Genomic DNA, 24920 nt, shown 5'->3' on the forward strand with positions numbered 1-24920 from the left:
ATCTGCAGTTCCCATTATCTCTCTTATACGCAATGCATTGACCAATAAAGGCAAGTGTACCAAACATCTCCTTTACTAAATAAAAACCAAAAGAACTGTGGACGCTGCAAATCAGGAACAAAAACAAAGTTGCTGGAAAAGCTCAGCAGGTCTGGCAGCATCCGTGGAGGAGAAGACAGAATTAACATTTCGGGTCCAGTGATCCCTCCCCAGAACTGATAGTGGCTGGGAAAATGTCAGTTTATATGCAGAAAATAGGGAGGTGGGTGGGGTAGGGAGTAAATGACAGGGCAGAGCTCGAAGACAGAGAAAGGCTGTTGGGCAGATAAAGGAGTTGCTAATCATCAGGCTGGGAGGGTGAATAGTTGCTAATGCGGACTGTTAGTGACTAACAACAGTTGTTTGTGTAACAGCAGGCTTTGTAGTAACAAGGCCTAGGGTGTGGGGTGGGGCATTGGGACATGGGAGAGTTTAGGCCCTAAAATTAATGATCTCAATACTGAATCCGGAGGGCTATGGGGTCCCCAAGCAGAAAATGAGGTGTTGTTCCTCCAGCTTGCGCTGGGCTTCACTGGAACACTGTAGCGAGCTGGACACAGAGATGTTGGCCAGGGAGCAGAGTGGTGCATTGAAGTGGCAGGTAACAGGCAGTTCAGGGTCTTTTTTAATGAATAGAACATAGATGTTCTGTGAAGCAGTCGCCAAGTCTATCCTATCTAACTGTAAACCCACCTTCAAGGAACTATAAACTTGCACCCCAAGGTCTCTTTGTTTGGCAACACTCTCCAGGACCTTATCGTTAAGTGTATAAGCCCTGCCCTGATCTGTCGTACCAAAACGCAACACCTCACCTTATCTAGATTAAACTCCATACGCTACTTCTCGACCTATTGGCTCATTTGCTCATCTGTTGAAGGTCCTGTTCGCTGTGCCACCTATTTTGGTGTCATCTGCAAATTTGCTAACTATCTCCCATATATTCGCATCCAAAACATTTATCAAAAATGAGGGGAATTGTTGGCCTCATAGCATTACTGAACCCGTTAATCCAGAGACTCAGGAAGCGCTTTAGGGACCTAAGTTTGAATCCTACCATGACATAGCGTGGCATTTCAATTTGTCAAATATCTGGAATTAGGAATTTGATGATGACCATGAGTCTATTGTTTGGTGAAAAACCCATCTTGTTCACTAATATCCTTCTTGGAAGGAAATGCGCCCCCCATCTTCACTTGTTGTGGACAGCATGTGACCCCAGAATCACAACAATGTTGTTGACTCTTAACTACCCTCTGGGCAACAAATTGCACGAATACATTTTTAAAAAGTCAATAATAATACGTGGAAGGGAAATTCATATTTGAAATGGTGCGTACAAAATCACAGAGCAATTCCTCAAACTCAGACATTTATTTGCTTGACTGAAACGTGGCTTTGTTTAGCTGCAAAACAGGAATGAGATTGCTTGGAGCTGGGTAAACAGTTCTACATCAGCTTTTTGTCTTAAGCCTGGATTATCCCTTCAGAAACTCACTGGCATACCAATGATATTCTCAAACAAGTTCTCCCACAGGCAGGGTGGGAACCATTTTGCAGTTTGTAACACCTTACACTGGTTTGTGCAATGATTCCAGCTTCTATATTGAATTTGTAAAATTTAATGTGACAGGAGGAATGTGTGCTCGGTATTGTGTCTTTTGAAAACAACAAAGATATTTTTGGACTGCTCGCATTTCCAGAGGCAACTGGAGCAAGGAAATAGTTTCTCACTAAATTCACCACCTTGTCCACTCTAGCTGTGCTACGTGGGTTTCTACAACACATTATTCCAGCTCACACACATCGATGTCTTCTTAAGGCTGAAGCAAAACACTGCAAATCAATGGAAATCGGACATAAAAACTGAGAAAGCTGAAAATGCTCCACAGGTCGGGTGGAAACTATAAGCAAAGTTAACACTTCGGGCTAATGGTGACCCTTCATTTCTAAAACAATTTTAGTTATTGATTCTGCAGAGGTTCACATGATATCGTGAGGAACAACATTTCACACGCATAGGTTGCAGAAATCTGGAATATTTTTCCCACGAAAGGGACGTGGGAGCTGGAAAAGTTGGACCTTACATGTCTGGAGATTTGTGTCAGGACATTGGAGAAAGGAGAATTGGTAGCATAGTGGTGGTATGTCTATCTCCCAGCATGAAGGTCCAGGTTCTGGGTCTCTGGTAACATATCATAATCATTTTTACGGAGAACCACGATCTCTACCAGAACAGGCTCTCAAGGATTGAGAGATTCTTTACCTATGTCCTATCCACAGCAATTCCTAGGCATTCTCTCAATCAGTCCTGTATTCAGCTGCCTGCAGATATATGAGAGTTGGCGAGAGTAATTTAACCTTTTGTTTTTGCTCCATCCCTGAGGGTAAGTGCTCTGCTTCTGTAACTTTCCTTCCCTCGGGACCATGGCCGACACCATTCAGTCCTTGTGTGGTCAACCGCTGCACGGGGGTCTGTTTTTCATTAAGCGCACATTGTTTTAAAAATTACTTGAAATGTGAGAATCCCAGCAGGATACTGTATTATCAGACACCACAGGAAGGATAAGGAGTGGCCGCCTTTGGTAATGAAAGAGCGTAAACTTTGTGAGTTTGCAGCATTGTGTTTTATCGCAAATATGTTAAGCAGAAATTCAGTTTACTGGGTCTAAATAATGCTGGAGTTTAGAGTCTAGAGTTGTAACAAGACAAACATTATTGAATATTTTGAAATAAAGATTTGCACGACTCTTACAAGAAGTGAACTGAATTAGACCTGAGTGAGGGCGACTTGGACAGAAAAGATTTAGGTATTCTAGGCCCAACAGTCTCCAGCAATGACCTTCCATCCATCATAAGATCAGAAATGGGAATGTTTGCTGATGATTGTACAATTTTCAGCACCATTTGCAACTGCTTACTGAAACGGCCTATGTTTAAATGCAGCAAGACATGCACAATGTCTAGGCTGAAAAATGGCAAGTAACAATCTCACCATAAAAAAGCCAGGCAAAGACAATGTTCAGCAAGTGAGAACTTAACCATTCTTCCTTCATATTGAACAACTATATTGTCACTGAAGCATCCACTATCCAACATCCTATGGGGGTTACCACTGACAAAGAAATGAACTGGGCTAGCCATATGAAGACAGACAAACAGGAGGCTGGAAAAACACAGCAAACCATGTAGCATCTGGAGGAAAGGAGCAGTCAAATTTTCGAAATTACCCTTCTTCAGGACTGGCCTCCTGTTTTGTCTACCTTGGATTCCAGCATCTGCAGTATTTTTTGTCTCTAGCCATATAAAGATAGTGGCCACCACAGGAAGTCAGAACCTACCAATCATGTAGCAGATAACTCACCCTCTGACTTCCTAAAGTCTGTCCACCATCTACAAGGCACAAATCAGGAATGTGATAGAATACTCTCCACTTGTCTGGATGATTTCAGTTCTGACAATACTCAAATTGTTTGATGCCACCCAGGACAAAGCAGCCCGCTTGGTTGGCACCACATCCACAAGCATCCACTCCCTCCACCACCGATGCTCAGTAGCAGCAGTGTGTACCATCTACAAGATGCACTTCAGAAATTCAACAAAGATCCTCAGATAGCACATTCCAAATCCATGACCACTTCTATCCAGAACAACAAAAACAACAGATAGGCGGGAATAATATTACCTGCAAGTTGCCAACCAAGCCCCTTCCCATCCTGTCTTGGAAACTTATCGTCATTTCTTTAGTGTCAAATTCCTGTAAAACCCTCCCTGAAAGCATTGTGCACATATCTACTCCAAATGGACTGCACCAGTTCAAGAAGGCAGCTCAATGCCATCCTCTCAAAGGCAACTAGAAATGAGTAATAAAAGCTGGCCCAGCCCCCAATATCCGTGACTCTTTAAATATTTTTTAAATGTTTGTCCCATTTCTTATCTCTTAGGCTGTTTTGCTAGGTTGTTTTGGTGCTTTTATCACAACTTGTGAGCATGAATAATCTTTTTCCAAAGTGTTGGAACTCTTGGACACTTGTTAAAGTACAGAAGAGCACAGCTCTACACATAGGTATAAGGAAAATGATAGTGTCAGAGTATTAATGTTATCCACGCAGCCATGTGGCTCTCTTTTTGACATGTAACATGGTCAAGTAACTTTGGTGAACAAAAGAGATTATTGTTACCCAAAGCCATTGGTATTGTGTAGGCCAACTGTTTTATCATCCAAAGCTAAGCGAGTCCTTGCCCTGTTTTTACTATGTTCTAAACTCTAGTCTTCCATAATCGAGGAATCAGCGTAGCAGGTCATTTGTCCTATTGTGCCTGCATGACAGAAGAATTGAATCTGATTGCCCTGTTATTCTCCCACAGCTGAACAAATATACCCTTATGAAGAATGCTCTTTTCTCATGAGATCCTCTCAGCAAAAGGTATTGACTGACACTGAGGCATTGCCTGCAATCTTTACCCTTTGCAGAGGGTTCCTGACATAAACCTGCTGGTCTGAATCAATTGCAGCCATCTCATGCCTAATTGCTGTTTGGCCAGATTAAATTTCCTGTGGCATTTGTTTTCCAATGTGATGTTTCCTGTAGTTTGCCTCTTTGGAATATTTCCTGGTATCAGGCCTTGCACACTCATGTGACCCATTTAGAGTAGGCACGCTCATAATGCTTTCAGGGAGGGTGCTCTAGAAATTTAACACTAAACCAAGAGCAGTGTTAAACTGTGAGACGTGTATCCATGGGCAAAATCTGTCCAGAGCTTAGCCAAGGGCAGGTTTGGGGTCTTAGTTATCGGGATGCAAAAATTCAGTTTCCTGACAGAAGTTTAAAATTTTAACCTGGGGTTCTCAGAATCTTTTGGGAAATTGGCTTCTTTGACCTTGAATGTTGGGAACCTCTTTTCCACAGGGGCACGTGAAACTCCCTTGCCCTGATTTGCTGGAGAAGTTGGCATACGTGTCTGTCGCTGATCTTCCCCGCCAGTTCATGATGGCTCCTCCCTTACCCCTTGGGATGCGGGGGCAGGCACATGAAGGTGTGATCTCTTTCCCCCTAACCCCCCTCTCATTTAGCCAGTGAACGAGCACACCTTGGCTCAGGCAACGGGGTGAAGGTCCCTGGGCAGATACTGAGTGTTCTGCTGGAGCTGGCTGTCCATGGCACTCCCACCCAGTCCATGGAGTCAGCTGTGTGCTCACAGGCCAGAGCCGAAACATTGTGCAGAACCCCTCTGCTCTGGTTCCTACGTGACCTCTGACCCCTCTTGTCAGGTATGCCTCTGCATCAACATCAGCTCATTTATTCAGAGAGTCGTTATCTCCACTGGGCTCAGCAGAGGATTGTTGCACAGCAGTCTTTCCAACTGCAGGAGACCATGGCTGTTTCCTCCCTGAAGTTCAATAATGTGGTCACCACAACCTGACCCCAAGCCTTCCCGAGACATACTACACATTGAGGTGAATATATCTCTGCACTGGCACCAACAAGACCCTGTTGGTGCATCCTCTGAGGACCTTCCTTCTCTTAGGTGCGGTTTGATGAGCAATTATAGTTAAACTTGGAGGCTGGAGCTTATTTTTATGTGTTCTGGCTTGGGATTGGGATCTAGATCTAAAAATCAATTAGTGTTGGAAGCTGCCACCTTTAATGTAAGGTTTATCTGTGATGTTGACGCTTGATCTGGTTGGAGGCTTTCTCACTGGTTGGCTGTAGATGTTCAACCCCACCTTAGAGGCTGTGTAACTCTCGGAGAGGCAGAGAGAAGCATCTCGAATGGATAGGCAGAAAATCACTGAAAGAAAATGTTTGTGATTGTTGTGTCAGAAATTTTAAAGGGAAAATTGGAGTGATACTTCACTGGAGATAAGGGTCTGTAAAGGATTTAGTTCGGAAATAAAAGGGCTGGGTTTTTCTTCTTACTGTTTACAATAATGTATTTACATTGTGTTCATCCAGCTCTGCAGCTTGTTATCTCTGGTATTACATCAGATTCTTTTCTTTCTTTTGCGTATTAAATCTCTGTACTTTTGGTAAAAGTGCATTGGAATTCTCATGTCAGTATGTTCTGTGCCTTTGTAAAATTCATTCACTGGATGGGGTGTCACTGGCCAGGACAGCAGGTTATTCCTAAATGCCCAGAGGGCAGTTAACATCAACCACATTGCTGTGGGTCTAGATAACAAAGTGTGGGGCTGGATGAACACAGCAGGCCAAGCAGCATCTCAGGAGCACAAAAGCTGACGTTTCGGGCCTGTACCCTTCATCAGAAAAGGGGGATGGGGAGAGGATTCTGAAATAAATAGGGAGAGAGGGGGAGGTGGACTGAAGATAGATAGAGGAGAAGATAGGTGCAGAGGAGAGCATGGGTGGGGAGGTAAGGAGGGGATGAGGTTAGTAGGAAGGAAATGGAGGTGTGGCTTGAGGTGGGAGGAGGGTATAGGTGAGAAGAAGAACAGGTTAGGCAGGCGGGGACGGGTCTAGAGTCACATTGTAGGCCCGGCCAAGTGAGAATAGCAGTTTCCTTCCCTAAAGGGAATTGATGACCCAGGCAGGATTTTCTGACAATTCACACTGGATTCACCATCATGATTAGACTTTTAATTCCAGATTTTTGCAGAATTCAAATTCCATCATTTGTCATGGTAGGATTCAAACCCGTGTTCCCAGAACATTATCTGAGAAACATTTAGAGAAAGGTCTGAGTGGGATGCCCTGAGGGTCAGTGTAGATTTGTTGGGCCAAAGGGCCTGTTTCCACATTGTAGGGATTCTGTGATCTATGATCTATGATAATCCCTGGAGCTGTGACTGGTCTGAGAAACGTGGTATGGCAGAAGTTAGATGTTAGAAGGTTCTGAAGTGTACAGTGTCACATGTACAGTTGATGAAAATATAAAACAGTAAATAATGTGTGTACCTGAGATACAGGTGAGATAATCATCCCAAAGCCGCCTATACAGTTGTGTCCTTTCCCCATGTAAGCTTTTAGTGAAAAGCTATCAGACATGTATGTTCTCCTAGTCCTGGTGAAAGGCCAGTGATCTATGGTGCATGAGACTCTGAGTGCTCTAGCTCCTTTTATGTTTTAAATGTGAGCCCCAACAGATGACAGTGTAATTTGGATAAATGTGATGTCATTCACTTTGGAAGCAAAAACAAGAAGGCACGTTACTACCTGAATGGCTGTAAATTGGGGGAGGGGAGTGTGCAGTGGGACCTGGGTGTCCTTGTGCACCAGTTGCTTAAGGTAAGCATGCAGGTTCAGCAGGAGGTAAAGAAGGCAAATGGTATATTGGCCTTCATTGCGAGAGGTTTCAAGTACAGGAGAAGGGATGTGTTGTTGCAGTTATACAGAGCCTTGGTGAGACCACACCTAGAATATTGTGCCTAATTTTGGTCTCTTTTTTGAAGGACGGATGCTCTTGCTCTCGAGGGAGTGCAGCGAAGATTTACCAGGCTGATTCCCGGGATGGCGGGTCTGTTGGATGAGGAAAGATTGACTAGGCTGGGATTGTTTGCGCTCGAGTTCATATGAATGAGGGGGTACACAGAGACTTTATAAAATTCGAACAGGACTGGACAGGGTAGATGCAGGGAGATGTTCCCGATGGTGGGTGTGTCCATAACCAGGGATCTGAGGACTCGGGTTAACGATTAAGGATGGAGATGAGGAGACATTTCTTCTCCCAAAGAGTGGTGAACCTGTGAAATTCATTACCACAGGAAGTCTTTGACGCCAAAGCACTGAATCTTTTCAAGAGATGGCTAGATATAGCACTTGGGGGCAAATGGGGTCAAAGGTTCTGGGGAGAAAGCAGGATTAGGCTATTGAGTTCGATGATGGTGAAAAATGGTGGAGCAGGTTCAAAGGGCTGAATGCTCCTCACTTCTGCATTTCTATGTGAGACACAGCACAGTGCTGTTAAGTCATGCTACTTTGCAGCTACAATCAAGTGACAGATATCGCTGACATTGTATGACAGTCCTATGCAGTGGTAATTTTACAATGGTGACTCATAGATATAGGACCATGAAGCATTGAGTGGATTGTGGCACGTCCCCTGGCAGAGAACAGCAGATCATTCATCCTCTTGTGGCCCAAGAGGCAGGTATTCTTGAGCTAGCCAGGGGTGCTAACCTCTCCAGGGACCTAAGTACAGTCTATTTGTTAGATGAGATGGTGTCATGCTGCCATCCCTGGGGAAAAGAGCTTCCCTCTACCTAGGCACTGCTAAACCTTGGCATGGGTTTTGCCAGCTATCTGGTGTTGGATGGGGATAAAGAGGGGAGGTTGTATGATGCTCTTGGTTACAGGCAGGGAGGTGGTGCCTGGGTGCCCTTTAAATATGGTACTGAGACAGTGGTGCCAGAATATCTAGACAGGGTGTAGAACTTTATGTCTGTTTGCCTGTTTGATGTTTTACCCATGTCTGTATGTGTATTGAGCTGAGATAAATGTAATCGTGTGGGAAAACCTGACTTGAACATGAGCGGAAACCCCTTCCCTGTTTGCATATTTTTCTAATCAACTCGTTCAGAGATATTACACACCTCCGGAACAGGTGGGACTTGAACCTGGGTCTCCTGGTCCACAGGTAGGGACAACACATTGTACCACAAGAGGGCCCTCCACCTTCCACTTTTAGGCCCAATGCCACACCGAGTCTCAAAAACACAGATTCCGCCCCATATCCGTCGTCGGTATGCATGTAGCCACCAAGGAAATGAATGGGATGTCTGTCATGCAGGTAATCCTGGCTACAATTATTCTTTGTTATTAATATACAACAAACCTCGGAGCTATCGCTTGAAATTAATGGATATTCTTGCTTCATGGGAAAATGGCAATGTTAACTTCTGTATCATTAACTGATTCAATCTTAATTAATTACTCCTTGCTCAACTATAATTCAGTAATCAGTCAGGACCACGAAGGACTGTAGGCATCTCTCCAGCAGCGAGACCCAATTAGTTATGTATAGTTTGAGGGAAAGCACTCCACACGCATATGATAAAGAGAAGGCAGACATCCATGAACGACACAGCCAGTACAGGGAATTAACCTGCGCTGTTGGTTTATCTTCTACAGTGCACTCCAGTCATCTAAACCCCCTCCCTGCAACTGTACTTCAAACCAAAACAAATATTAAATTGATCAACACTTGCTCACATTTTCATGTGTATGCTTCCAACCTGTTTTAAAACCGTGAAACCATTTCTCATTTTACACTGACAGTGTTGACCTATTGCAAAGATTGTGTGTTCTGATACTGGATTCTACACCACGGGAAATAATTTTTCATTTTGAAGCTGTTAAATCCTTCTACCACCTCATTGTTGAGAATGTCCTGTAATCCATGCTGTGTTACAAGAACCTAGAAGACGTTCACAAAGTTACCTTTGTACCTGATAGATACTCCAAATCATTAAGCTCCTGAGTGAAGGGAAATGACCTTCTTTACTGAACACTCCCTCGTTTGGTCACATCAAGGTCAATTTAAGAAGATTTGCACTCATGTGGATACCTTTCTCCCAGATCATAAGAAATAGGAACAGGAGTAGGCTGTTCAGTAGGATCGTGACTGATCCAAAATTCCTCACGTCCACTTTGCTTCCTTTTCCCTGTAAACCCTGATTCTCCTACTGATCAAGGATCTACCTATCTTAACCTTAAATATACACAAGGACTTTGAGCCCACAGCTCTCTATGAAAAGCTCCAAAGGTTCACAACCCTCTGAGAGAAGGAAGTCCTTCTCCTCATCTCAGACTTAAATTAGCAGCCATTTATTCTGAGATTGTGCCACCTGGTTCTGGACTTTCCTGGGAGGAGGAATATCCTCTCAGCATTTACTCTGTCAAGAATCCTATAAGTTACAATGAAGTTTTATTTTGTTTTAGGAAGAGCCAACTGAACCAGTGTTTCTTGAGTTAGGAACAACGTAGGACCAACATAGGAACAGGAGTAGGCTATATGGCCACTTGACGCTACTCTGCCATTCAGTAAGACCATGGCTGATCTGTGGTCTCAGTCCATGCCTGCTTTACACTAATATCCCTGATACTCTTGTTTAATAAAAAAAACTTCCATTAATCCTTGTGTGTGGAACTGCTTTCGAACGTCTCTCTTGATTGGCCTGGCTCTAATTCTTAGACGGTGCATTAGCTGAAAGAGTGCCCCTATTCATTAGTAAATGTGAACAAACAAGAATAATGCAACACACACACTTGCATGGAAGGGTAACGAGAACCATCATCCAAAAATAAGTTAGAAGTTATACAGATCAGTTTTGTTGGTTAGTTCATGTAGAATTGATATATTCAGAGGTGAATATTTGATTTCAGGATTCTTGGCTTTTTTAGCTTGTTAAAATCCTTTAATCTTGTTTCCTTTGATGTTTGTTGACTGGCAGCACTTAAAGTGAGAGAATCCTTGTATAACAAGGTATAGAGCTGGAAGAGCACTGCAGGCCAAGCAGCATCAGAGGAGCAGGAAAGCCGACGTTTCGGGTCTGGACCCTTCTTTCCTGCTCCTCTGATGCTGCTTGGCCTGCTGTGTTCAACCAGCTCGACACCTTGTTATCTCAGATTCTCCAGCATCGGCAGTTTCTACTATTTCAGAATCCTTGTATAGTCTTGTCTCCTTTTTACTGGTTTGTCAGCTGGCTGGCTTCTAGCACTCAGTGAGAGGCTCCTTTTACATGCAAAACAGAGGTGACTGGAGAGTTGTTGTTTGACTTTTTTAAACTCATTCACAGGATGAGGGTGTCACTGGCCAGGGCAGCATTTATTGCCCAACGCTAATTGCCCAGAGGGCAGTTCAGAGTCAACCCATTGCTGTGGGTCTGGAGTCACATGGAGGCCAGACCAGGGAAGGATGGCAGTTTCCTTCCATCAAGGACATTAGTGAACCAGATGGGTTTTTCCTAACAATCGACAATGTATTCATGGTCATCATTAGACTCTTAATTCCACATATTTATTGAATTCAAATTCCACCATCTGTCATTGCGGAATTTGAACCTGGCTCCCCAGAACATTACATAGGTCTCTGGATTAACAGTCTAGTGATAATTTAGGCCATCGCCTCCCTCTACGGGCTGTAACCTTCGCAACACACACACATGCTGGGATGTAGGATGGTAAGTGTAAGTGCCTCAGTTCACTGACAGGCCCTCTTCCAGATAACACCTTCTCCAACTATCATACACAGGCCAGGGTTACAGTTGGTTTTTAAACCTTTTACTTGTACATTCCTGGAATGGAAAAACATACAAAATGTCTGCACGAGGCTTTCTGCCAAGAGGGGGACAGCAGGTGGCATTCAACCTATCTCTTCCTTTTACATCTAGCTCGATGTTTGAAGTTTCCTTAACACTTTACAGATGAGTTATTCCATGGGTCCCACACAAAGCTTTTCCAGAAAGCAGAGAAATTAGGTACTTTTTTAAAACCCCTGTAGCAGCAATTTTTAAAAAAAATCACATCTTGGAATTAAAAGTTAAAAATGCTCAAAGAATTCAGGGCTCATACTGGAAGCCTGGCAGCAGTTCTGGGACAGGAGGGATCTATACCGCTGGGATGGATTCCACCAGAACAGGGCCAGGTCCAGTGTTCTGACGAATAAAGGATAAATAGGGTAGTCAATAGGGCTTTAGACTAGTAAGTAGGCGGGAGGGGAGGAGTGAGTGTACAGGGAGTTTAACAATTAATGGAAGGCAAAGCAGGTTAACAGGTGATGAGGAAGCTTCAACTCCATTGGAAATTAGGAAAGAAATAAAGGGAAGGAGAACTCAAGAGCTGTTAGTAATGGAGGTGACAGGACTCAAAAAGAAGGTGAAAAAACTGGCATAACGGCACTTTATCTGAATGCTCGGAGCATTTGAAACAAGGTGGATGAGTTGACAGCACAAATCATGGCAAATGGGTATAATTTAGAGGCCATTACAGAGACATGGTTACAGGATGGTCTTGACTGGGAGTTAAATATCCAGGGGTACCAAACTGTTCGGAAGGACAGACAGGAAGGTAAGGGAGGTGGTGTTGCTCTGATTTTTAGCGGTAGTGAGAGATGATATAGGTTCTACTGAACAAAACGTTGAATCCATTTGGGTAGAATTTAGGAACAGCAGGGAGAAGTCATCACTGGTAGGTGTGGTCTATAGGCCACCAAATAATGACATCGTGTTGGGTTGGGCAATAAACATAGAAATAGCTAATGCATGTAAAAATGGTACAGAAATTATCGTGGGGGATTTTAATCTACATATTGATTGCTCAAACCAGGTCAGCCATGGCAGCCTTGAGGAGGGATTCATAGGATGCATCTGCAATAATTTGCTTGATCAATATGTAGTAGAACCTACAAGGGAGCAAGCTATCCTCGATCTAGTCCTGTGTAATGAGACAGGAATAATTAATGATCTCACAGTTAGGGATCCTCTCGGAAGGAGCAATCACAATACGGACGAATTTAAAACTACGGATGGAGTGTGAGAAGGTTAAATCCAGTGCCTATGTCCTGTGCTTAAACAAAGGAGCCTATGGAATGAGGGAGGAGTTAGCTAAGGTAGAATAGGAACAAAAATTTTATGGTGGGTCAATTGAGGAACAGTGGAGGGCTTTCAAAACGATTTTTCACAGTGCTCAGCAGAAGTATATTCCAGTGATAAGGAAAACCTGTAGGAAAAGAGAGAGTCAGCCATGGATGGCTAAGGAAATAAAGGAACGTATCAGATTGAAAAAAAAACACACAAAAAAGCAAAGTGTAGTCGGAAACTAGTAGACTGGGAAATCTTTAAAGGCCAACAGAAAGCCACAGAAACGGTTAGAAAGAAAAGTAAGTTCAGAGACAATGGGAACTGCCAATGCTGGAGAATCTGAGATAACAAGGTGTAGAATGAGATAACACAGCAGGCCAAACAACATCAGCGGAGCAGGAAAACTGACATTTCAGGTCTGGTCCTTTCTTCAGACTCTTTTTCTGAAGAAGGGCCCAGACCCGAAACATCAGCTTTCCTGCTCCTCTGATTCTGCTCGGCCTGCTGTGTTCATCCAGCTCTACACCTCATTATCTTATAAAGAAAAGTAAGATAGATTATGAGAGTAAACAAACTTAGAATATAAAAACAGGCAGCAAATGTTTCTATAAACATGTAAATCGTAAAAGAGTGGTGAAAGTAAATATTGGCCCTTTAGAGGATGAGAAGGCTAATTTAATAACTGGGAATGAGGAAATAGCTGAGACATTAAATGGTTATTTTGTGTCAGTCTTCACTGTGGAAGACACAAATAACATGGTGAAAACTGATGGCAGGAAGGTTACAGCAGGTGAGGACCTAGAAACTATTACTATCACTAAGGAGGCAGTGCTGGGAAGCTAATGGGGCTAAAGGTAGACAAGTCTCCTGGCCCTGATGAAATGCATCCCAGGGTACTAAAGGAGGTGATGGGGGGAATAATAAAGTACTAGTAATTATTTTGCAAAATTCACTGGACTCTGGAGTGGTTCCTGCAGATTGGAAAACTGCAAATGTGACGCCACAATTTAAAAAAGGATGTAGACAAAAAGCAGGTAACTATAGGCCAGTTAGCTTACCTTCAGTCGTGGGGAAAATGTTTGACCCTATCATTAAGGAAGAAATAGCAAGACATCTAGATATAAATTGAGCCATTGGGAACACCCAGCATAGGATCATGAAGGGTAGGTCATGTTTAACTAATTTGGTGGAATCCTATGAAGACATTACTTACATGGTGGACAATGGAGAACCTGTGAATGTGGTGTATCTGGATTTCCAGAAGGCATTTGACAAGGTGCCACACCAAAGGCTGCTACATAAGATAAAGTTACAGGTAATGTATTGGCATGGATAGAGGATTGGTTGACCAGTAGAAAGCAAAAAGTAGGGGTAAATGGGTGTTTTCTGGTTGGCAGTCAGTGGCTAGTGGTGTGCCTCAGGGATCAGTGTTGGGACTGCAATTATTTACAACTTATATATATGATTTGGAGTTGGGGACTAAGTATGGTGTGTCAAAATTTGAGAGTGAGTGATAAGATGAGTGGTAGAGCAAAGTGTGCAGAAGACACTGAAAATCTGCAGAGGGATATGGATAGTCTAAGTGAGTGGGCAAAGGTCTGGCAGATGGAGTACAATGTTGATAAGTGTGAGGTCATCCATTTTGGCAGGAATAACAGCAAAATGGACTATGTTTTAAATGGTAAAAAATTGCAGCAAGCTGCTGTGCAGAGGGACTTGGGTGTCCTTGAGCGTGAATCACTAAAAGTAGGATTGCAGGTGCAGCAGGTAATTAAAAAGGCAAATGGAATTATGTCTGCCATTGCTAGAGGGATGGAGCTGCAGCTGTATAGGGTCCTGGTGAGGCCACAGCTGGAGTACCGTGTGCAGTTTTAGTCTCCTTACTTGGGAAGAGATTTACTAGCACTGGAGGGGTTGCAGAGGAGATTCACTCAGTTGATTCCAGAGTTGAGAGGGTTGGATTATGAGGAGAGACTGAGTAGACTGGGATTATACTCATTGGAATTCAGAAGAGTGAGGACAGATCTTATAGAAACATACAAGATTTTGAAGGGAAATGAAAAGGTGGAGGCAGGGAGGTTGTTTCTGCTAGCAGGTGAAACTAGGGATAGAGGGTGTCACCTCAAAATAAAGGGAAGCAGATGTAGGACTGAGGTCAGGAGGAACTTCTTCACCCAAAGGATTGTGAATTTGTGGAATTCCCTGCCCAGTGAAGCGATTAAAGCTGCCTCGCTGGATGTTTTTAACGCAAGGCTAGATGAATTTTTGAACAGTAAAGGAATTACGGGTTTAGGTGAGTGGGTGAGTAAGTGGAGCTGAGTCTCAAAAAGATCAGCCATGATCTTATTAAAGGTGGGGCAGGCTCGAGGGGCTGGATGGTCTACTCCTGCTCCTAGCTCTTATGTTCTTATGTCATGACAATTGGAACAATTCATAGTTTGGCCTTTCTGAGGACCCACATCCAACAGGAGCACTTTGCCTTACTGAAATACTTCCAAGTTCTCATCTAGTTACAGTCCCCTTGTTGGCATCAGGTTCTACCTGCATACTCAAGACACCCAGCTTTAATGTGCCCTACCTCCTTCAATCTCTTTGCCCTCTTTAAATCAGTACTGCAGGTGCAGAAACTTCCTGCAGCTAATTATTGGGGAGATTCAAGCTGCCGTCTTTGATTCCCATTTTAATCCCAGCCTTGTGAGATCTCCAATTCTAGCCTCTGGAGCTATCCTGATCTTAATTGATCCACTGTTGGTGGCATGCCTCCAGCTACCTAGGTCCTAAATCCATGGAATTCCTTCCCTAAAATCCATAGATTTTACCTATGTGGTTGGGTGAGTTAATTGTGGGGCAGGGATATAAAGAATATTAACTGTCCCCCTCCTCCTTCCTATACATAACCAACCTGTTTGCTGTAGTGTGGATTGTGGGTACAATCAGTGCTAGGATCCCAGCCCTTTGGTTGCTTGAGGACCTTAACTGCCCACTTACTTTGTGATTTGGAATGCCAACCCATCTCCACTGCTATAAAATGCATGGCGATAGAAGGTGGGTCAAAGTGCAAAGGCTATTTTGGAAAAGGAAGGAAGTTGAGGGAGGGATATCAACTGGGGAATGCCCTCTATGCATTGGGTGCATGGCTTGCAAGTTGTCACATGCTGTTTCATTTATTTCCGCCCATTCTCTAAACTACAGTACCCAACCTCTCTCCCCCCTCTATTGTCTCTGATTACACTCTACACCCTAAAATCTCAGACTTGTATGTCTTTGAGTTTAAACTGTTCTCATTTACCTGTAGCTCTTTGGAGTCTAGTTATAGACAAGACCAAACCCCCTCAAAATATAATCAAGGAGCTAGCCTGAACCCTAGCTTTTTCTTAGTTTAAAAGGCAAGTGTAAAGTGTTGTGTCCAGATGCAAGCTACTTAACTTTGAGCAAAACACAATTTATTTTTACACTACTGTTAAAATACAGACAAAACAAATATAAAGGAAAAGAATCAACTTAAATGTAAGTCTAACAAAATAATATAAATATGAACTACTTCTCATTAACTATTCCAATAACGTGACATCCCATAGACACACCCTTAGCAAAGGCAAATTCAGTAAAACAGATTGTCTCACATGCAATTCTAGCAGCAGGAAGAGAACCTTAGCTTTTAGCTGAAACAGAGAGAGGGGTAAAAGCTTCCATATGCAGCTTCGAGACCCCAGCAACTGCAGAAAGCTAAATCTAAAAATCCTGGTTCTGTGGGAGCTTGACTTCACCTGTTCAGGCTGCATCTATTGTCCCAATTTTTCAAAAAGTCCCAAGGCCACACAAGCTTTTTATTTTATTGATTTTGAGCAACCGACTCAGTATCCCTGTCGTGACCTTTCTTTGTAAAACAAACCAGGGCAAAATACACATCTTAAAACCATGGTATCGTCACAGTACAAGCTACCATGGCCGAGTGCTGGTGGAATTGGGTGTAGCTCTCGTGACAGCAGCTTTCTATTCACTACAGAGGGAGTTCTGTCCCTGAATTTGTTCAGCTCCTCACCTTCCATTGTGTTATTGCTGTGAGAACATTTCTTTTGCACTAATCCATTTGGGGCTGATTTTCATTGCACTGGAGTGAGCAGAATATTCTACCACACCCCCTGACTCCAGTTGATATTTTCTAATTAACTTGTTCAAAGATGTTATTATACACCTCTGCAGCTGGTAAAACTCAAACCTGGGGTCCCTGGCTCAAAGGTAGGGACACTACCACTGTTTTAATGAGAGTTCCTTCTCTCCCTCCTGTAATCACAACTCTCTTCACTTGTCTTTCGTCACCTCTGATAAGCATGTATTTATGCAGAAGGCTTTGGCTACTCTCCTTCAAACTCCTTTTTTAAAAAATTCAGTCAGGATGAGGGCATTGCTGGCTGGTCCACATTTATTGTCCATCTCTAATCACCCAGAGAGTAGGTAAGAGTCAAACACATTGTTGTGGGTCTGGAGTCACATGTAGGCCAGACCAAGTAATAATGGCAGTTTCCTTCCCCAAAGGTCATTGGTGAACCAAATGGGTTTTTCCTGACAATCGGTTTCATGTTCATCATTGGACTGTTATTTCCAGAATTTTATTGAATTCAAATTCCATCATTTGCCATATTGGGATTCAAACCCAGGTTCCCCCTGAAACTTAACCAGGGTCTCCGTATTAACAGTTGAGTGATGATACCACTAGGACATTGCTTCCCCTAAATCTAACTTATATCAATTTGATTAATAGAGCTCCTATGAAATTCTTTGGTGTTAATTGTATATCAATTATCTTCAACTATATTCAGGTGAAGGCCGATGATTGAGTTATTAATTGATAGCATAAGATATAGTTTAAGAACTTGGCCATCCAGTCCATTAAGTCTGTTCTACTATTTCATTATTTGACAGGTTTCTCAACCCCATTCTCCTGCCTTCTTCAATAATTCTTAATCCCCTTATTAATCAAGAAACTATCTCTCTCTATCTTAGGCACACAAAATGACTTGGCCTCCACATCCTTCAGAGGAGATGAGTTCCACAGATTCATCACCCTCTGGGTGAAGAAATTCCTCCTCATCTCAGCTCTAAAGGGTCACCCCTTCACTCTGAAGCTGTATCCTCAGGTCTTAGTCTCTCATACTAGTGGAAACCTCTTCTTTATGTCCACTGCATCCATACTTCTCGGTATTTTGTAAATTTCAATCAGATCTCCCTCATCCTTCTAAACTCCATTAAGTATAGATCCATGAGTCCTCAACCACTTCTTAAATGATAAACCCTTCATGCCTAGGATCATTCTTGTAATCCTCCCCTAGACCACTCCAAGGCTAGTACATCCCTCCTTATATATGGGGCCTGAAACTGCTCCCAATATTCCAAATCCAGTCTGACTCAGTAGCACATCCTTGTTTTTCTGGCCTTCCAGAAGAGATTGCATTTGCCTCCCTAAATGCCAGCTGAACCTGCATAATAACCTTAACAGCAGGACTCTTAAATTCCTTTGTGTTTCAGTTTTCCAACGCCTTTCCCCATTTAGAAAGTAATCTCTACCTCTATTCTATCAAGCAAAATGCAATTTCCCATTATGTACTGCATCGGCCATTACTTTGCCCATTCTCCCAGCTTGTTCAAGCCTGTCCAAGTCCTTCTGTGGCCTCTCCACTTCCTCAACACAACCTGTCCATCCACCTATCTTTGTGTCATGAGCAAACTTAGTAACAATGCCCTCAATTCCTTTGTCCAGATCGTGTATATATAAAGTGAATAGTTGTGAACAGTCCCAGCAATGAGACCTAGGGAGTAAGTACTGGCTGCCATCCCGAAAAAGTCCCCTTTATCCCCATCCTCTGCCTTCTGCCAGTCAGCTAATCCGCTATCCATGCCAGTACCTTTCCCTTAACACCATGGGCTCTTATTTTATTTCGCGCCATTTGGTGCAGCACCTTGTCAAAGATCTTTCGGGAATCCAAATTGATCACGTCCACTGGCTCTCCTTTGGCTAACTTACTTGTTAGCTCCTCAAAGAATTTTAACAGATTTGTCGCCATGACGAAGCTGTGCTGACTCTGCCCTAGTTTACCCTGCACTACCAAGTAATCCACAATCTCATTCTTAATAATGGGCTCTGAAGTTTACCAGAGTCAGGCTAACCAGCCAATAGTTTCCTGCCTTCTGCCAATCTCCCTTTTTAAAAACTGAGGTGTTACCTTATCCATTTTCCAGTGCTCTGGAACCCTGACTGACTCCAGTAATTCCTGAAAGTTCACCTCCAATGCCTTGACAATCTCCTCAGCATCATGGGGTGTATCCATCTGGTCCGATTGATTTATTCACCTTCAGACCTTTCAGCTTCCCCAGCATCTTCTCCTTAGCGACAGCCACTACTCTCACCTCTGCCCCCTAACTCTCTTGAAGTTCTGGTATTCTTTCCTAATTGGATAAGGGTGTCACTGGCCAGGCAGCATTTATTGCCCAGATGGAAGTTAAGAGTCAAACACATTGCTGTGGATCTGGAGTCACATGTAGGCCAGGCCAGGTAAGGATGGCAGTTTCCTTCCCTAAAGGACATTAGTGAACCAGATGGAGTTTTCTGCACAATCAATGCTGGATTCATGGTCATCATTAGACTCTTAATTCCAGATATTTATTGAATTCAAATTCTACCATCTGCCAGGGTGGAATTCGAATCCAGGTTACCAGAACATTATCTGGGTCTCTGGGTTAACAGTCCAGTGACAATACTTCCAGGCCATTGCCTCCCCTGAGGTGTGGTGTGCTGCTGGTGTCTTCTTGTGTCTTTTTCAGTTTCTCTGCTTTTTTTTATTTCCCATGATTACTTCTCTAGCCTCATTTTACAGCTTTCCACTGTCCACTCTTGCCTCTCTCTTACCTGATAGATATCTAAAGAACTTCTACAATCTTCTTTATATTACCAGCTAGCTTGGTCTCATATTACACCTTCTCATCCCTTTATTGCTTTTTCAGTTATCCTGTGCTAGTTTTAGATAATTTCCCAATCCTCTGACTTCCCACTAACCTTCACCACATTGTCTGCTTTTTTCTTTTGCTTTTACACTATCCCTGCCTTGACTTGTCAGCCATGGATGGCTGCCCCATCCTCCCCTTAATATGTTTCTTGCTCCTTGGGATAAATTCCTGCTGTGCTTCCTGAATTACTCCAAAAAATCCTGCCAGTGCAGTTAGGCCAGCTTCTCCTTCATGTCTTTGTAGTTGCCTTTACTCAGTTCTAATGACGTTATGTATGATACAAGCGCTGTTGTGGCACAACGGTGGTGTTCCCACCTCTGAGAGGGAGGCCCCGCCTCAAGTGCCTATTCTGCTCCAGAAGTGTGTCATGATATTTCTGAACAGGTTGATGAGAATATGTTGTGTAAACACCCTGTGTAGGGGGGAATGTTGAGATAGTGGTAACATCACCGAACAAAAAATCTGGAGGCTTGGGCTAATACTCCAGGAGATGGACTCCAGTCCAACCACAGCAACTGGTGGAACCTAATTTCCATTAACAACTTTTCTGACACGCAACTGCCTACTTCCTCTTTGTGGCTGTATATGTACTCAGGTGTCTTTGGTGAGGGGAGTATACAGGGTCCACTGGTACACTTCAGCACTTCTTTAATCGAACATAGAACATAGAACAATACAGCGTAGAACAGGCCCTTCGGCCCTCGATGTTGCGCCGACCTGTGAACTAATCTAAGCCCCTCCCCCTACACTATCCCATCATTATCCATATGCTAATCAGTGATTGCAGAACCAGCATGTAGTGATTGAAACCAGGTGCACCTCTTGATTGTGAAGTTTTTAGTTGGCACAGATTAACAAACCTAATCAGGAATGCCTTAGTTGACCAATATAACTAAGACACCCCTCTTCTATGGCTATATTTGGGTCTGGTGAAAGAGCACACAGGGTCCACCAATACTCTTGATTTTGGGAGAGGTGGGCACCATGTTTTATCTCCCCCAAGTCCCTCAGCCTTTCTTCATAAGACCTTCGCTCCTGAACAGGCAACATCCTGATAAGAGATAATGGGAACTGCAGATGCTGGAGAATCAAAGATAATAAAAGCTATTGGATACTGTTGTGACAGTACAAACTACAAAATAATATTTGAGTTTTAATTGATAAGTTTCCTTTAAAATCCTAATTTTCTGCAGCTGCATGCCTTAGGGATGCTCAATGTTTGGATGGCTCAGTTTGAATATTTGGTTTATTTAAAATATTTACTGTGCCGTCTATAACACAGTGGGATTGTCACAATTCTGGACTTGATCCTATGCATCTCTAATGCTGTAAATTTTAACGGGTTCTTGTGTTGTAGTGACAGTGACCCTATCTCTTATCTAGAAGGCCGCAGTCAAGTCTCACTTGGCACGGAGGTGCGTTGTAGCATGTCAAAACTGCTCAGTTGATACTAATTTTAGAAATATTTGTTGGCATTGTGGTGTGGTTGAGTTAGTCAGCAAATATTTGTCATATTTTATTCTGCAAGTAAATGTAAACTGTGTAAATGTTAGCTCCTGTACCATCCTTCAAAACCGGCTCTCAGTTGAGATGTTCTCTGCTTTAAACATGCTACCTAACACAAGTTTCAGAGATAATGGGAACTGCAGATGCTGGAGAATTCCAAGATAATAAAATGTGAGGCTGGATGAACACAGCAGGCCAAGCAGCATCTCAGGAGCACAAAAGCTGACGTTTCGGGCCTAGACCCTTCATCAGAGAGGGGGATGGGGAGAGGGAACTGGAATAAATAGGGAGAGAGGGGGAGGCAGACCGAAGATGGAGAATAAAGAAGATAGGTGGAGAGAGAGAAGGTGGGGAGGTAGGGAGGGGATAGGTCAGTCCAGGGAAGACGGACAGGTCAAGGAGGTGGGATGAGGTTAGTAGGTAGCTGGGGGTGCGGCTTGGGGTGGGAGGAAGGGATGGGTGAGAGGAAGAACCGGTTAGGGAGGCAGAGACAGGTTGGACTGGTTTTGGGATGCAGTGGGTGGGGGGGAAGAGCTGGGCTGGTTGTGTGGTGCAGTGGGGGGAGGGGACGAACTGGGCTGGTTTAGGGATGCAGTAGGAGAAGGGGAGATTTTGAAACTGGTGAAGTCCACATTGATACCATATGGCTGCAGGGTTCCCAGGCGGAATATGAGTTGCTGTTCCTGCAACCTTCGGGTGGCATCATTGTGGCAGTGCAGGAGGCCCATGATGGACATGTCATCTAGAGAATGGGAGGGGGAGTGGAAATGGTTTGCGACTGGGAGGTGCAGTTGTTTGTTGCGAACTGAGCGGAGGTGTTCCACACTGCCCTCCAACCCCACCACACCCGGCACCTTCCCCTGCAACCGCAGGAAATGCTACACTTGTCCCCACACCTCCTCCCTCACCCCTATCCCAGGCCCCAAGATGACATTCCACATTAAGCAGAGGTTCACCTGCACATCTGCCAATGTGGTATACTGCATCCACTGTACCCGGTGCGGCTTCCTCTATATTGGGGAAACCAAGCGGAGGCTTGGGGACTGCTTTGCAGAACACCTCCGCTCAGTTCGCAACAAACAACTGCACCTCCCAGTCGCAAACCATTTCCACTCCCCCTCCCATTCTCTAGATGACATGTCCATCATGGGCCTCCTGCACTGCCACAATGATGCCACCCGAAGGTTGCAGGAACAGCAACTCATATTCCGCCTGGGAACCCTGCAGCCATATGGTATCAATGTGGACTTCACCAGTTTCAAAATCTCCCCTTCTCCTACTGCATCCCTAAACCAGCCCAGTTCGTCCCCGCCCCCCACTGCACCACACAACCAGCCCAGCTCTTCCCCCCCACCCACTGCATCCCAAAACCAGTCCAACCTGTCTCTGCCTCCCTAACCGGTTCTTCCTCTCACCCATCCCTTCCTCCCACCCCAAGCCGCACCCCCAGCTACCTACTAACCTCATCCCACCTCCTTGACCTGTCCGTCTTCCCTGGACTGACCTATCCCCTCCCTACCTCCCCACCTACACTCTCTCCACCTATCTTCTTTACTCTCCATCTTCGGTCCGCCTCCCCCTCTCTCCCTATTTATTCCAGTTCCCTCTCCCCATCCCCCTCTCTGATGAAGGGTCTAGGCCTGAAACGTCAGCTTTTGTGCCCCTGAGATGCTGCTTGGCCTGCTGTGTTCATCCAGCCTCACATTTTATTACCTAACACAAGTTGTTGGCTTAGAAATGTATCTTTTGTTGCTAAAAGAAGATTTTTCTTAAATGCAGTAACGGAAAAACAGTAATTATTAAAGAGAGAGTGACAATGAGAAAGATTGGCAGACGTTGTTGTATTCTGTTGGAAAATTTTGATGAAGGGTTGACTTGAAATGTTGGCTGATTTGCAAAATAGATTGGCACAAAGATTGGTAAGTTAGACTAGCAGTTGTTGTTGCTTACTGCTGGAAAGTTTTGACAACATGTTGGCTTGGGATGCTGGCTGGGACCTTGCAATCCCATGAGTGATGGAGAAAGTGGCAGGAACGGAAAAGAATCAGGCGGGTTGGCATTAGTGAAATACCTGACTCCTTCCTGACCCCTCAGAAATATATTCTGGGTGGGAAGCACAGGGTTGGACTTCCTGACCTGCAACTAATTAAGGCCATTAAATGGTCAATTAGTGACCCCTTCAAGGCCTCTTCCCGCCACCACTCCAGCTAACGGTATTCCCAGCAGGCATGAAAAGTAGCAGCTCTCCCACCAGGAAAGCAGAGATGTCCTGCCAGTCGGGTTGAGGGATCTGCCTACCATTTGGGGTGAGAGTGGACATGGACTTGAAGGGAGGACATTGGCCACTGAAAGCATTGACTGCCCCTCACTGTGGTCTGCGGTTTCCTACACCCACCTCCCCCCCGCAGTGCTGCTGGAGCTCAAGCTTGCTGTACCCCAGCAGCCTGAACCTTTGAGGTGGTGCGGCTGCCCGCATCGGCTGCTGGCCTGTGACCCCAAGAAGTGATCTGTCAACAGCTCATTGGGTAATCAGTTAAGAGCCTGTGTGGCACCTGATCTGGTGATCCTCCTCTTTCGGGGTAGTATAGAGTCAGGGGATGGGGTCGCACTGCTCATAAGTCGCCCACCCGTGTACTCTACCTTAGAAATGGAGAGTCCTAGCTGTTAATTCTGTTTCTCTGCCTATGGGTGCTCACTGAGCAGCTGAGTGTTTTCTCAGGTTTTGTTTTTGTTTTATTTCAGATGTCCAGCAAGCGCAGTACTCTACTTTTGCTGACATGCTTGTTGATAGTGACGGGAAAGGGGCTGGAATGGTAGATGTTTTGTTTGGGATGATTGATAATAAGAAAGCTGATCGATTGTCTGCATTGGATTGAATGGAGACATGGAGAAGTGATAGCCTAGTGGTATTAACATTAGATTATTAATCCAGAGACCCAGGTAATGTTCTGGGGGACTTGGATTTGTATCCTGTTACAACAGATGGTGGATATTGAATTTAGTAAAACTCTTGAATTCAGAGTGTAATGATAACCATGAAACTATTATCAATTGTAGGGAAAACTCATCTGGCTCACTAATCTTCTTTTATGAAGGAAACTGGCCTGGCCTACATGTAGATGAAGGCTGGTATAAATTTTTGGTTGGTTTTTCTGACTGTAGGCAAATTAATAATGAAAACTGCATAGACAAGCCAAACAATACCTCCAGCATCCATTGGTTACCTGGTTATGGCATTGTTTGACAACAGATCATAAAACCGCCAGGAAGCATTCCCAAAATCCTTGACAACGCGTATAAATACAAGTACGAGCGAACACAACCTATCACACAATTCAATTCCATCCTGCCCTTAGGGTATTGTATATTTTTAAAAAAAGCTTTAACATTGTTAATGCAGATCCTCCTCTAGTTTTGGGCCTTCTCTTTGAAGGATGGGAAGAAGCAGTATGTATTTTCCAAAGTGGTAACCTGTTGCTGGTGTTGCTTAGTTAGGCTTCTCAAAGGGATAAGCATTTGAGAGCTCATTCAGACAAGTGAGTAGTGTTGATCCATTTGGCTTAATTGCCTTGATTTGATTTAAGGTGGCAGGGAGAGATACAAAAGGGTCCAGAGGGGCAATTGTTTTTTCACACAGAGGGTGGTGACTGTCTGAAATGGGTTGGCAGAGGTATTGTGGAAGCAAGTACAATTTTGTCATTTAAGAAACATTTGGACAGGTACGTGGATGAGATGGGTATGGAGGGATCTGGATCAAATGCAGGTGAATAGGCCTGGTTTAAATAATGAAAATTGGGTGGCACAGGTAAGTTGGGCTGAAGGGCCTATTTCCATGCTG

This window comes from Stegostoma tigrinum, chromosome 1, assembly GCF_030684315.1.
Source record: "Stegostoma tigrinum isolate sSteTig4 chromosome 1, sSteTig4.hap1, whole genome shotgun sequence".
In the NCBI taxonomy this organism is placed as follows: domain Eukaryota; kingdom Metazoa; phylum Chordata; class Chondrichthyes; order Orectolobiformes; family Stegostomatidae; genus Stegostoma; species Stegostoma tigrinum.